The sequence below is a fragment of the Lycium ferocissimum genome, chromosome 1, assembly GCF_029784015.1.
Source record: "Lycium ferocissimum isolate CSIRO_LF1 chromosome 1, AGI_CSIRO_Lferr_CH_V1, whole genome shotgun sequence".
Lineage (NCBI taxonomy): Eukaryota > Viridiplantae > Streptophyta > Magnoliopsida > Solanales > Solanaceae > Lycium > Lycium ferocissimum.
In genome coordinates, this window is record NC_081342.1 from 66,861,250 (window position 1) to 66,875,210 (window position 13,961).

General features: G+C 31.9%; 1 long non-coding RNA gene and 2 pseudogenes across 1 annotated transcript; 2 read left to right on the forward strand and 1 right to left on the reverse strand.

Moving 5' to 3' along the window:
• Positions 1-464: 464 nt before the first annotated feature.
• On the forward strand, positions 465-1,318 carry LOC132030833 (uncharacterized). The gene is made up of 2 exons (XR_009408120.1): positions 465-683; positions 964-1,318. It is a non-coding gene; the product is annotated as an uncharacterized LOC132030833 (long non-coding RNA).
• A 3,527-nt stretch (positions 1,319-4,845) lies between these two features.
• LOC132057802 (UDP-glycosyltransferase 74G1-like) lies at positions 4,846-7,855 on the forward strand (annotated as a pseudogene).
• A 3,403-nt stretch (positions 7,856-11,258) lies between these two features.
• Positions 11,259-13,666, reverse strand: LOC132057809 (UDP-glycosyltransferase 74E2-like; annotated as a pseudogene).
• Positions 13,667-13,961: the final 295 nt, after the last annotated feature.

A 13,961-nucleotide genomic window follows, 5' to 3' on the forward strand; every position in this document is an offset into this window, starting at 1 on the left:
ACGTTAAAATAATGACATTTGACGTAAAATGTCATTAAAACAATGACATTTGATACAAATGTCGAGAATATTATAACATTTATTTCAAATGTCAGCTTATTAACCGTTGGATACCAACATTTACACCTATTATTCAAAATCTAAATCTTTTTAAATTATATCACCATTCTTTATTAACTTTAGATTAAAAAATTTATCGGATGCATAAAGTAGTAATTATATAACATATAACAGATGAACTTGGAACTAAAAATGTGGCTAAATTGTTTGTGTAAGTTAGTCAAATTAAATATGCAATTATGATAATATAACTATTTAATATTCTACTAATAAGAAAAAAGCTACTGTCTGAACGTTTGTATGTTTTAAAAGTAACTAGTAATATGAGCAGTTTATTTTTTATTTTATTTTGTTCTATGTACTTCAATAAGAGTGTTTCTTTTTCATTTGTACCCAAACTCTTCCCCCCCCACAATTCCCTTTACTCACGGCGGCCTAACTTCTCCCTCCCTCACCTTTTCTTATTTTTTTCTCTCTTTTGTGCTTGAATTTTATGTGTGCTAGTTACTTTTTTTTTTATGTACTTTTTCTTTTGTAGGTTTTTACAAAGTGGAGTTCCCGAAAGAGATGAATTGAATAATATGCTTGCTGCCTTGAATCATATTTTTTTTGTGGATGCGAAGGTAATCCTCTGTCATGTGGGCTTTAGGATTCACATTGAATTTTTAAATCTATATTTTTACTTTTTTAATTGTACATTGAATTTTGAAATCTAAAATATTTGACTATTCGGCCTTAATTGATTTCAGGTAATCTTCAATTCTATTTTCTATGTTAAGGACTATGTAATAATTTGATTCTTGTGTGGTTGAAAAAATAGGTGGGCTTCTTGGAGTTTGATTCTGCTAATTTTATTTAACCATATTTTTCTAACATACACCTTTATGTTTGGTTTGCTGTCAGAGACCTTGTTTTCATCTTCAATATGCAAACATTAGAGTCAAGCAGAGAAGTCTTCTGAGGAGGGTGTCGTCATAGAGATTCCAATTGCTGCTTTGTATGAAGGCTCGCCAAGTGACTATCAAATAATCTGTATTCTTGGAGTCACTAGTCAACATTAGAATTTAATTGTAGTTAGCATTCTTAGCATGATGGGAGAAAATTTTGTATTTCTTGAGAACCATTTAGTATTGGTGGTGTTATAATATTTATAAAAATGTAGTGTGTTGAAGTGACTCTTTTATTGTAATTCAGAATTGTTTCAGAGTGTATGACTTGTATATCGAAATTATATGAATGATTATGGTATTAGATTAGATTTTCTTAGTATATAAAAATGAAAAAAAAACGTACTGACGAGTGATGATTTCTGACATTTCTGTGTATGTATAGCAAGGATGGGTATGATTTGCTCACATTTCGTTATATGTAGCAATTTAATTGAGTTAAAACTCAAAACAGGTGACATTTAATAAAAGTCATATATAAATGTCACTAACTTAATGCCGACATTAATCTAAATGTTGGAAAACTTAATGCGACATTTTAATAATGTCATAAATCATCTATCAACATTAATATAAATGTCGGAAAATTCCCGACATACAAATAGATGACATTTGTACTAAGTGTAAAATAAATGTCGCTAAGTGATTTTGCGACACTTGTGGGTCTTGTTACGACATTTATAAAATGTCGTCGTAGGCCTAATTTATTATAGTGAGATAGATAGTTGTCTGTAGTTAATTAAAAGTCCAATATAACTTCCAAAACGAAATTGAGCAAATGCGAGAGGATCCACTAGGGGTGGGCGTTCGGTTTTTCGGTTCGGTTTTTTCAAAGTTCGGTTCGGTTTTTCGGTTTCGGTTTTTTGAAAGTGGACACCGAACACCGCACCGAATTAGTTCGGTTCGGTTCGGTTTCGGTTTTTCTAATTCGATTTTTTTTTAGCAATTACACATCTCTCCATTTATTTCCCTTTTTCCTTCTTGATTGCTTCGAGTTACGCAGGTTTACTGTTGTGACTAAATGTTTGAAGGTTTGATGACTTTAGAATCCAACCATAGTGATCATCCACACATACAAGATAATATCTTCTATATACAAAATATAATGTATTATACAACGTATAATAAAATCATACGAGATATATAAAATTTTATATAGTGTATAATCAAATTATGTGAGTTATATCTAATTTATTATAATAGGTGAAATAAATTATATGAATATTATTCTATGTATAACATTTTTATTATACTATATATAATAAAAATCAACACTCAAATTGTTATTATACTTGTGTTCAATATCCTATAGTGTTAAATGAAAACTGAGATTTTATTTTTTATGGAACAATGAAAGAAGTTGAGAATAAGGAGGAAGTAGAAAAGATAAGGAAAAAAACGCTTGGAAAAAATCTTGCAGAATAAGGAGGAAGTATGAAATTGTATAAAAGCTTATACTATGAACAATAAATAGGTATTGGAGTTATTCACGTCTGAAGGGTTTCTTTATATATAGCAATTTGATTTACTATAAAACACTTAACCTGCCATGTAATGTTTAATAACATTTAGTTGCTAAGAGTATGTAAATATTATAATATTATTGTCTACTTATGTTTTTTTCCCCAAAAGAAATTGTATTCATGTAGTAAATCTTAAAAAAAAAAAAAAAAAAAATACTTCGGTTTAACCGAAAAACCGGTGAACCGGAACCGAACACCGAAATTGTTATTAAAAAAAATCGAAACCGAACCGAAAAACCGAAACCGAAAAACCGAATTAATTCGGTTTGGTCCGATTTTTCAATTTTCGGTGTTTATGCCCACCCCTGGGATCCACTCCCATCATTCATCTTTCCACGAGCAGAACATCTGAGATGCATGGGCCTTACCTAACGAATTCTATTCTTCACTTCAATGAGTGCGATCAACGTTAACCCCTACCCAACTTATATATAACATAAAAGGAGTCGATCACTACGTTTCCAGCAATAAGAAGTCGGTATTAACAATATATATTGGTACGATTTTAAAAGTATCCATTGCATGGGACCCTGTAATGATCTTTTCTCATTGCACGTGTTCGCAATAAAAGTTACGAAGTAGGTACATATTATCAACAAAAGGAGGTTAGCCAAGGCACTTTGTTAGTAATGTAGGTCCAAATTGGACAATTCAAACTCTATTAAAAAACTATAAGAAATTCGCAATAAAAGTTAAAAAGTAGATATATATTATCAACAATAGGAGGTTAGCCAAGGCGCTTTCTTAGCCCCTGTTTGGCCATAAAAATTATTTACTTTATTCCGGAATTTTTTTTTACTTTTTTCCGGAATCGAAAGATTTGGCGGCATTTAATTCCAAATACAACTTAAAGTTGTATTCCGGAATACCAAAAACTCAAAAAACTTATTTTTCAAAAAAATTCACTTTTTTCGCTTTTTTACAACTACATTTCACCAAAAATTATAATTTCAAAAACTATGGCCAACTCAACTCCAACTCCAACTCCAAAATTCCAAAAAAAGTAAATTTTTTTTTTGGTATCTATGGACAAACGGGGCCTAAGTAATGTAGGTCCAAATTAGACAATTCAAACTCAGTTAAGAAACTCTTTCAAAATTAATGTACGTTCCACTCTCCTATATCTGCTCTTCGTTACCTTAATTTATTATATACTATTAATTAGTTTGACGGACACACACAAGTGTATGTCTGCGCTTTGCTTGTGTGTACTTTGATTATTGCGAATGATACAAGGATAATTAAATAGAGTGTGAGTTATATTTATCATTACAAGAACAAAAATTTTACACCATCATATCACATGTATCTATTGTAGGAGGTGACTTATCTTAGTTTTCAAGATTACATATCTATGTATATTTTAAGGAGATTTACCTATAAATATTCTTTAAATAATAAAATGACATAAAAAAAAATATAAATGGCGGGGTATATAACTTAAACTCAATTAATTATAAATATTTCCTCTTTTCTTCTTTCCTTATTTATTGTTCATTAGATATAAAATTTAATAAAGGGTTCCTTTGATTTCACCTATTTTAATTAGTATGTTATCAGGTAACTTGTGAATTTATTGAATAATTGTATGTAGTTAAAATCCAATTCGATTTATAAAGCGAAACAGATAAAATCTGAGAAGACCCCACTTTCCAGCATTCTTCTTCTCCCACGACGAGTAGAACATTCAAGATGCATGGGCCCTGCCTAACGAATGACGAATTCCAATTCTTCAATCCTACTAGTGAAGTTGCTGTCAACCTTTACATTACCTACATAAAAGAAAAGGAAATCAATCACTAGGCTCCGAGCAATAAAAAGTCAGTATCGAATACGTTTTTGCAGAAGCGTATCTATCCTACAAGGTAGGGGTTCAGCTGAACCCCAAACTTTTGACGTGAAGCCTAAATTTATGTGTACAAAATTATTAAAATTCTAATAATTAGTAGATATGAACCCCTAACTTTAAAAATATAATGGGTTTAATGCTCAAAATTATAAAATTGAACTCATAAAATTTAAATCTTAGATTCGCCTCTGCGTTTTTGCATATGAAAAATATGAGTCCCTGCCGCAGCCTTAAATTAATATCAGATAATAATTTGAAAAGAGAGAATCCAGTCGTGATTTTGGACGTACTCATTGCATTGGACCCCATAATATTCTTATGTCACTGCGTATGCATGTTGGGAATAAAAAGTTGGTACAATAGGAAGAAGCCAAGCCACTTCGTTCGGCATGTAGGTCCAACCTGGACACTTGCAAACTCTATCAACTAACTATATATAAGAACCACATTTTCATCACAAGATTTTCCCATCCTTTCTCAATCTTAATTCATTTCATCAATTGAGAAGTTGCCTAATAAAAAAAATGACTACTCACGAAGCTCATTGCTTGATCTTGCCATATCCAGTCCAAGGTCATATCAACCCAATGCTCCAATTCTCTAAACGTTTGCAATCCAAAGGTGTCAAAATCACTATAGCACCAACAAAATCATTCTTGAAAACCATGCAAGAATTACCAACTTCAGTGTCAATCGAGGCCATATCCGATGGATATGACGATGGTGGCATCGACCAAGCAGAATCTTTCTTGGCCTACATAACGCGATTCGAAGAAGTTGGCTCGGATACTCTGACTCAGCTTATTCAAAAATTGACAAATTGTGAGTGCCCTGTGAATTGCATAGTTTATGATCCATTCCTTCCTTGGGCTGTAGAAGTGGCAAAGAATTTTGGATTAGTTAGTGCTGCTTTTTTCACACAAAATTGTACAGTGGATAATATTTATTACCATGTACATAAAGGGGTAATAAAACTTCCACCAACTGAAGTTGATGAACAAATATTAATTCCTGGATTATCAAGTACTACAGTTGAGAGTTCAGATGTACCTAGTTTTGTGTCTAGTCCTCAATCAGATAAATTAGTTGAATTGTTGGTGAATCAATTCTCAAATCTTGAGAAAGTGGATTGGGTCCTAATCAACAGCTTCTATGAGTTGGAGAAAGAGGTAGGAGAAAAATTCTACTTTTGTTCTTTTTCTTTATCTGTTGAATCCATTTGGGTCTAAGTTGTCTGCATAAATCCACATTCCAAAACTAATACTCTCTCTCTCTCAATTTATGTTATGTAATTTCCTTTTTAATCGGTAAAAAAAGAATGATTCATTTATATATTTAGAAATAATTTAGCTTTTAACTTTTCATATTAATTACCTTTAATGAGATGATTTATAGTCACGAAAATGTATATAACTTGCTTTAGACTACAAGTTTCAAAAGTTCTTTTGTTTCTTACTTAAACTTCATATCTAGTCGTGCATCACGCCATCATATAAACTAAGATGCGGGAGTAATTGCTTTGACAAATTGAGTTTATTTTGATATATTTGACTTCTAAAAACACAAAAAGTCATTTATTACTTTATTTCCATATTATAATATTGTCCTAGTAGAGTTTTAATTAAGTGAAACATTTACAAAAAAGTAAATGGTAGTTTTAACAATACGCTTATGACTAAAGCTGTCAAATATCTTTTTTTTAAAGCACGTGTAAACTTTAAAAGAAAACTACAATATGACACCTGTGCAATTTCACATCTACGGATATTTATTTATTTAACTAAAACACCACCCTAAACCATGGTTAAGCTCCATCTGTTATTTAATTTTTCTTTCCTTACTGGCCGGCTTGATATATATGTAGCTGAAAATGTTGCTGTCACCAGTTTTTCATTTTTATATTGTACTAAATTTTCATGATTTTTTATTATTTCATTCTTCATGTCTCCAAAAAATGATAAACTTCCACCCAAAATCCCAATCACGTTCAATTAAATACCCAATTGTTTTCAGCCAGATTGAAATTCTCAGCAATATTTTCGAAATGTTTCAGCCAGAATGAGATCTCCAATAATATTTTCGGATGTTTCTATCTTGCCAAATTAATTTGGTATTGATCTAGAAAGAGAGCGAATATCATGGAGCTTAACTGTGGTTTAGAGTGGTTAGTTAAATAAATAATTACCCTTAGATGTGAAATTGCACGGGTCATCGTATTGAGTGTTTGCCCGGATAAAAATGGACATTGGCTCTAATGGAGAGGAGCCGCTTCCAAAGTAAATGATATCAGTTTAACAGAAATTATAAGTATCAGATAATTAATTGGTAACGTAACAAAAATGGTAACTAACCTACTATAACAGGTTAAGTCGCAGCTAATATATAGTGTACAAAGATCTTAATTTACATTCTCAGATTTAAATTGTTACAGGAACTTGTTGTCATGTATCTAATTGTTTGACATGTAGGTAATTGATTGGATGGCCAAACTTTATCCAATCAAGACAATTGGACCAACAATACCATCCATGTACTTAGACAGGAGGCTACCAAATGACAAAGAGTCTGGCCTCAGTCTCTTCAAGCCAATGGCAAATGAGTGCCTAAATTGGTTAAATAATCAACCAATTAGCTCGGTGGTGTATGTATCATTTGGAAGTATGGTCAAAGTAGAAGGCGAGCAACCTTGGAAGAAGTGGCATGGGGTTTGAAGAATAGCAACAAGAACTTCTTGTGGGTAGTTAGATCATTTGAAGAACCCAAACTTCCCAAGAATCTTTTAGAGGAATTAAAATCAACATGTGAGAATAATAAAGGCTTAGTGGTGTCATGGTGTCCACAATTACAAGTGTTGGAACATAACTCGATAGGGTGTTTTCTCACTCACTTGTGGATGGAATTCGACTTTGGAAGCAATTAGTTTGGGAGTGCCAATGGTGACAATGCCACAATGGTCAGATCAACCAACAAATGCAAAGCTTGTGCAAGATGTTTGGCAGATGGGAGTTAGAGCCAAACAAGATGAAAAGGGGATAGTTAGAAGAGATATTATAGAAGAATGTATAAAATTAGTGATGGAGGAAGAGAAAGGAAAAGTGATAATGGAAAATGTAAAGAAATGGAAGGAATTGGCTAGAAATGCTATGGATGAAGGAGGAAGTTCGGATAAAAACATTGAAGAATTTGTTTCAAGTTGGTGAAGGAAATTTAGCCATAGAAAAATAAACAAGAAGCTAATTTGTATTTTGTAAGTTTTATTTTTCAGGTTGAAAAGTAGCAAAGTTTGACCTGAATTTTCCTATATTTTCTCCTTTGCCCAATATTTGTGGAAAGCTAAAGCAATTTGGCTGATAAAATACCAACCTATAATTGTAATGTGTTGGTTATTTGATAATTAGGTATGGATTGATGACATGTAATGGTCAATGGCTCATTCCTTAATTATTTGTTAGACTATTGGATTGCTTATTTGTAATCTGACCTTTAACTAGAGTACTTTTGGATGCAATTAGCTAAGAGTTTAACTCCTATACAGTAGGACCAATCTAACATTTTAATTTAGCAATTCACCTAAAAAATAATTACAGATAACCATTTAGTAACTTGAAAAATAAGTCGAATGACATGCAACAAGAAGTCAAAATACAATAATAACATCAAAACTTATACCGCGAATATGTAAGTTGAACTATTATACCGAAAATCATCCGAATTAGGCCCAGATGTCACTTGATTGAAGCTAAGATACAAATATGTTAAGAGAGAAATTTTTAGGAGTAACAAAAGAAAACTTACTACTAATTAATCTGTAAAGCCTATCAATCTCTTCATTTTCTTGATTGAGGTGATAACTTGAAGTGTTGAACTTGTAGTTGTCATTTAGAGCATTCATATACTGAGGAGTTTCACATTTGATACATTCGACAATGTGTCAACGTGGATTAATTAGCTCAAAGTGAATTCTTGTGTATTGCAAAGCTTGTGCAAGATGTTTGGGAAATGGATATTAGAGCCAAACAAGACGAAAAAGGGATAGTTAGAAGAGAGGTTATTGAAGAATATATAAAACTAGTGATGGAAGAAGAGAAAGGAAAAGTGATTAGGGAAAATGTAAAGAAATGGAATGAATTGGCTAGAAATGCTGTGGATGAAGGAGGAAGTTCAGATAAAAACATTGAAGAAATTGTTTCCAAGTTGGCACCACAGAAAAAATAAACAAGAAGCTAATTTGTGTTTTGCAAGTTCTATTTAGCTATCTTCCTTCGCAATACGTCAAGTCTTTGTCGGCAAGAAAAGCACAATAAAAAATTATTAAGACATTAAAAAGGGCGAGAGCAAATTTCTTGACCAAATTTATTGGCCAACTTTATTTTTTGCAACACTTAGTGTTTTTTTCCATACTTTTACCTGACATTAGTGGTGTGTGAAGATTCAAAACGTCAATATTTTATATAGAATATAATATTTTTTTCTGAGGATAATGTGAAAAATAATACATCAAGGATACGTAAACGTTCGGATCGTCATTTTAGGGGTTGAAAAGGTATCCGAAGTAAGTTTTATTTGTAAACTTTAGGTTTAAGTGTTACATATACATAGACGTCCATTTTTTGTTTGAAGACTTGTTGTCATTAGCTTAAAGTTTTTTATTTTTAGAGTTTAGATTTATTGAAAATAAAGCCGTTGTCAAAAGCTTTTTAACTGCTTTAGCGCGATTTTATCTTGCGCTAAAGAATATATTTTTTTTTTGTATAGCGCGAAAAATAGCGAGCACTAAAAAAAAAAATTTGGCAAATTTTTTTTTTGCAACACTTAGTGTGTTTTTTCATACTTTGACCAACGATTAGTCGTGTGTCAAGACTCAAACATCAATATTTTATATAGAACACAGATATTTTTTTTCAACATACAATAATGTAGGGCGTTTTTTTTAAATTAAATGGGATAAAAGGTGTTTTTTTAAAAATCGGCTCGTCATTTTAGGGCGTAAGTTTTTTCAAACAAAACTTACTTCGGGCACCTTTTCAACCCCTAAAATGACGATCCGAACGATATCGTATCCTTGATGTATTGAGCCTACATTATTGTACGCAAAAAATATCGGGTTCTATATAAAATTGATGTTTCGGAGTCTTGACACACGACTAATCGTTGGTCAATATATGAAAAAACACACTAAGTGTTGCAAAAAAAAAAAAAAAATTTGCCAAATTTTTTTTTTTTGCTCGCTATTTTCTGCTTATACAAAAAAAATATATATATTCTTTAGACGCGATGAAAATACTGCGCTAAAACGGTTAAAAAAGCTTTTGACAACGCTTTATTTTCAATAAATCTAAACCCTAAAAATAAAAAACTTTAAGCTAATGACAACAAATCTTCAAACAAAAATGGGATCGTCTACGATATGAAAAGGTTAAACCTAAAGTTTACAAATAAAACTTACTTCGGCACCTTTTCAACCCCTAAAATGACGATCCAAACGTTTACGTATCCTTGATGTATTGAGCCCTACATTATTGTACAGACGCAAAAAAATATCATATTCTATATAAAATATTGATGTTTGAGTCTTGACACACGACTAATCATTGGTCAAAGTATGGAAAAACACACTAAGTGTTGCAAAAAAAGTTACCATTTTTTTTTTTTTGGTATACTGTTTCTATAACGCGATTATTTTACTGCGTTATAGAATTTTTTTTTTTTAACTACTTTTATAAGGTAGTAAAATACTGCGCTAAAGCAGTTAACGGCTCCGTCTCCGTGAACTACTTTAGCGCAGTAAATTACTGCGCTAAAGATAATTTTGTAATATTTTTTTTTATTGAGGTATTTTGATTCAAAGTGATCTTTTTTGGGGCATTTTGGTTCCGGACTCATCCTTCTATTCCCTCAGAAAAGCATAAAAACTTGATTGACGGAATATTTTCTTAGAAATGTCAGGACCACTGGAACACTTGAAGAGTTGACTACAGGGGGATTCGAGAAATTTGCTCTTGCCCTTTTTAATGTCTTAATAATTTTTTATTGTGCGTTTCTTGCCGACAAAGACTTGACGTATTGCGAAGGAAGATAGCTAAATAGAACTTGCAAAACACAAATTAGCTTCTTGTTTATTTTTTCTGTGGTACCAACTTGGAAATAATTTCTTCAATGTTTTTATCTGAACTTCCTCCTTCATCCACAGCATTTCTAGCCAATTCCTTCCATTTCTTTACATTTTCCCTAATCACTTTTCCTTTCTCTTCTTCCATCACTAGTTTTATATATTCTTCAATAACCTCTCTTCTAACTATCCCTTTTTCGTCTTGTTTGGCTCTAATATCCATTTCCCAAACATCTTGCACAAGCTTTGCAATACACAAGAAGTCACTTTGAGCTAATTAATCCACGTTGACACATTGTCGAATGTATCAAATGTGAAACTCCTCAGTATATGAATGCTCTAAATGACAACTACAAGTTCAACACTTCAAGTTATCACCTCAATCAAGAAAATGAAGAGATTGATAGGCTTTACGATTAATTAGTAGTAAGTTTTCTTTTGTTACTCCTAAAAATTTCTCTCTTAACATATTTGTATCTTAGCTTCAATCAAGTGACATCTCGGGCCTAATCGGATGATTTTCGGTATAATAGTTCAACTTGCATATTCTCGGTATAAGTTTTGATGTTATTATTGTATTTTGACTTCTTGTTGCATGTCATTCGACTTATTTTTCAAGTAACTAAATGGTTATCTGTAATTATTTTTTAGGTGAATTGATAAATTAAAATGTTAGATTGGTCCCCATCTTGTATAGGAGTTAAACTCTTAGCTAATTGCATCCAAAAGTACTCTAGTTAAAGGTCGATTACAAATAAGCAATCCAATAGTCTAACAAATAATTAAGGAATGAGCCATTGACCATTACATGTCATCAATCCATACCTAATTATCAAATAACCAACACATTACAATTATAGGTTGGTATTTTATCAGCCAAATTGCTTTAGCTTTCCACAAATATTGGGCAAAGGAGAAAATATAGGAAGATTCAGGTCAAACTTTGCTACTTTTCAACCTGAAAAATAAAACTTACAAAATACAAATTAGCTTCTTGTCTATTTTTCTATGGCTAAATTTCCTTCACCAACTTGGAAACAAATTCTTCAATGTTTTTATCTGAACTTCCTCCTTCATCCATAGCATTTCTAGCCAATTCCTTCCATTTCTTTACATTTTCCATTATCACTTTTCCTTTCTCTTCCTCCATCACTAATTTTATACATTCTTCTATAATATCTCTTCTAACTATCCCCTTTTCATCTTGTTTGGCTCTAACTCCCATACGCCAAACATCTTGCCTAAGCTTTGCATTTGTTGGTTGATCTGACCATTGTGGCATTGTCACCATTGGCACTCCCAAACTAATTGCTTCCAAAGTCGAATTCCATCCACGGTGTGAGAAAACACCTGTCGAGTTATGTTCCAACACTTGTAATTGTGGACACCATGACACCACTAAGCCTTTATTATTCTCATATGTTGATTTTAATTCCTCTAAAAGATTCTTGGGAAGTTTGGGTTCTTCGGTGGATCTAACTACCCACGAAGTTCTGTTGCTATTCTTCAAACCCCATGCCACTTCTTCCAGTTGCTCGAACACCTACTTTGACCATACTTCCAAATGATACATACACCACGAGCTAATTGGTTGATTATTTAACCAATTTAGGCACTCGTTTGCCATTGGCTTGAAGAGACCGAGGCCATACTCTTTGTCATTTGGTAGCCTCTTGTCTAAGTACATGGATGGTATTGTTGGTCCAATTGTCTTGATTGGATAAAGTTTGGCCATCCAATCAATTACCTACATGTCAAACAATTAGATACATAGACAACAGTTCTACCGTAACAATTTAAATCTGAGAATGTAAATTAAGATCTTTGTACACTATATATTAGGCTTGCGACTTAACTTTTTTATAGTAGGTTAGTTACCATTTTTGTTACGTTACCAATTAATTATACGATACTTATAATTTTAATTAAACCGATATCATTTACTTTGGAAGCGGCTCCTTCCATTAGAGCCAATGTCCGGTTTATCAGTTACGGATTTTGCGATGACACTGTGCAATTTCACATCTAGGGTAATTATTTATTTAACTAACCACTCTAAACCACAGTTAAGCTCCATGATATTCGCTCTCTTTCTAGATCAATACCAAATTAATTTGGCAAGATAGAAACATCAGAAAATATTATTGGAGATCTCATTACGGTAAACATTTCGAAAATATTCTTTGAGAATTTCAATACAAATAAAACAATTGGGTATTTAATTGAACGTGATTGGGATTTTGGGTGGAAGTTTATCATTTTTTGGAGACATGAAGAATGAAATAATAAAAAATCATGAAAATTTAGTACAATATAAAAATGAAAAAGCTAAATCGAAGACAAGACATTTTCGCTACATATATATCAAGCCGGCCAGTAAGGAAAGAAAAATTAAATAACAGATGGAGCTTAACCATGGTTTAGGGTGGTGTTTTAGTTAAATAAATAAATATCCGTAGATGTGAAATTGCACAGGTGTCATATTGTAGTTTTCTTTTAAAGTTTACACGTGCTTTAAAAAAAGATATTTGACAGCTTTAGTCATAAGCGTATTGTTAAAACTACCATTTACTTTTTTGTAAATGTTTCACTTAATTAAAACTCTACTAGGACAATATTATAATATGGAAATAAAGTAATAAATGACTTTTTGTGTTTTAGAAGTCAAATATATCAAAATAAACTCAATTTGTCAAAGCAATTACTCCCGCATCTTAGTTTATATGATGGCGTGATGCACGACTAGATATGAAGTTTAAGTAAGAAAACGTTAAGAACTTTTGAAACTTTGTAGTTAAAAGCGTTATATACATTTTCGTACTATAAATCATCTCATTAAAGATAATTAATATGAAAAGTTAAAAGCTAAATTATTTCTAAATATATAGATGAATCATTCTTTTTTTTACCGATTAAAAAGGAAATTACATAACATAAATTGGGAGAGAGAGAGTATTAGTTTTGGAATGTGGATTTATGCAGACAACTTAGACCCAAATGGATTCAACAGATAAAGAAAAAGAACAAAAGTAGAATTTTTCTCCTACCTCTTTCTCCAACTCATAGAAGCAGTTGATTAGGACCCAATCCACTTTCTCAAGATTTGAGAATTGATTCACCAACAATTCAACTAATTTATCTGATTGAGGACTAGACTCAAAACTAGGTACATCTGAACTCTCAACTGTAGTACTTGATAATCCAGGAATTAATATTTGTTCATCAACTTCAGTTGGTGGAAGTTTTATTACCCCTTTATGTACATGGTAATAAATATTATCCACTGTACAATTTTGTGTGAAAAAAGCAGCACTAACTAATCCAAAATTCTTTGCCACTTCTACAGCCCAAGGAAGGAATGGATCATAAACTATGCAATTCACAGGCACTCACAATTTGTCAATTTTGAATAAGCTGAGTCAGAGTATCCGAGCCAACTTCTTCGAATCGCGTTATGTAGGCCAAGAAAGATT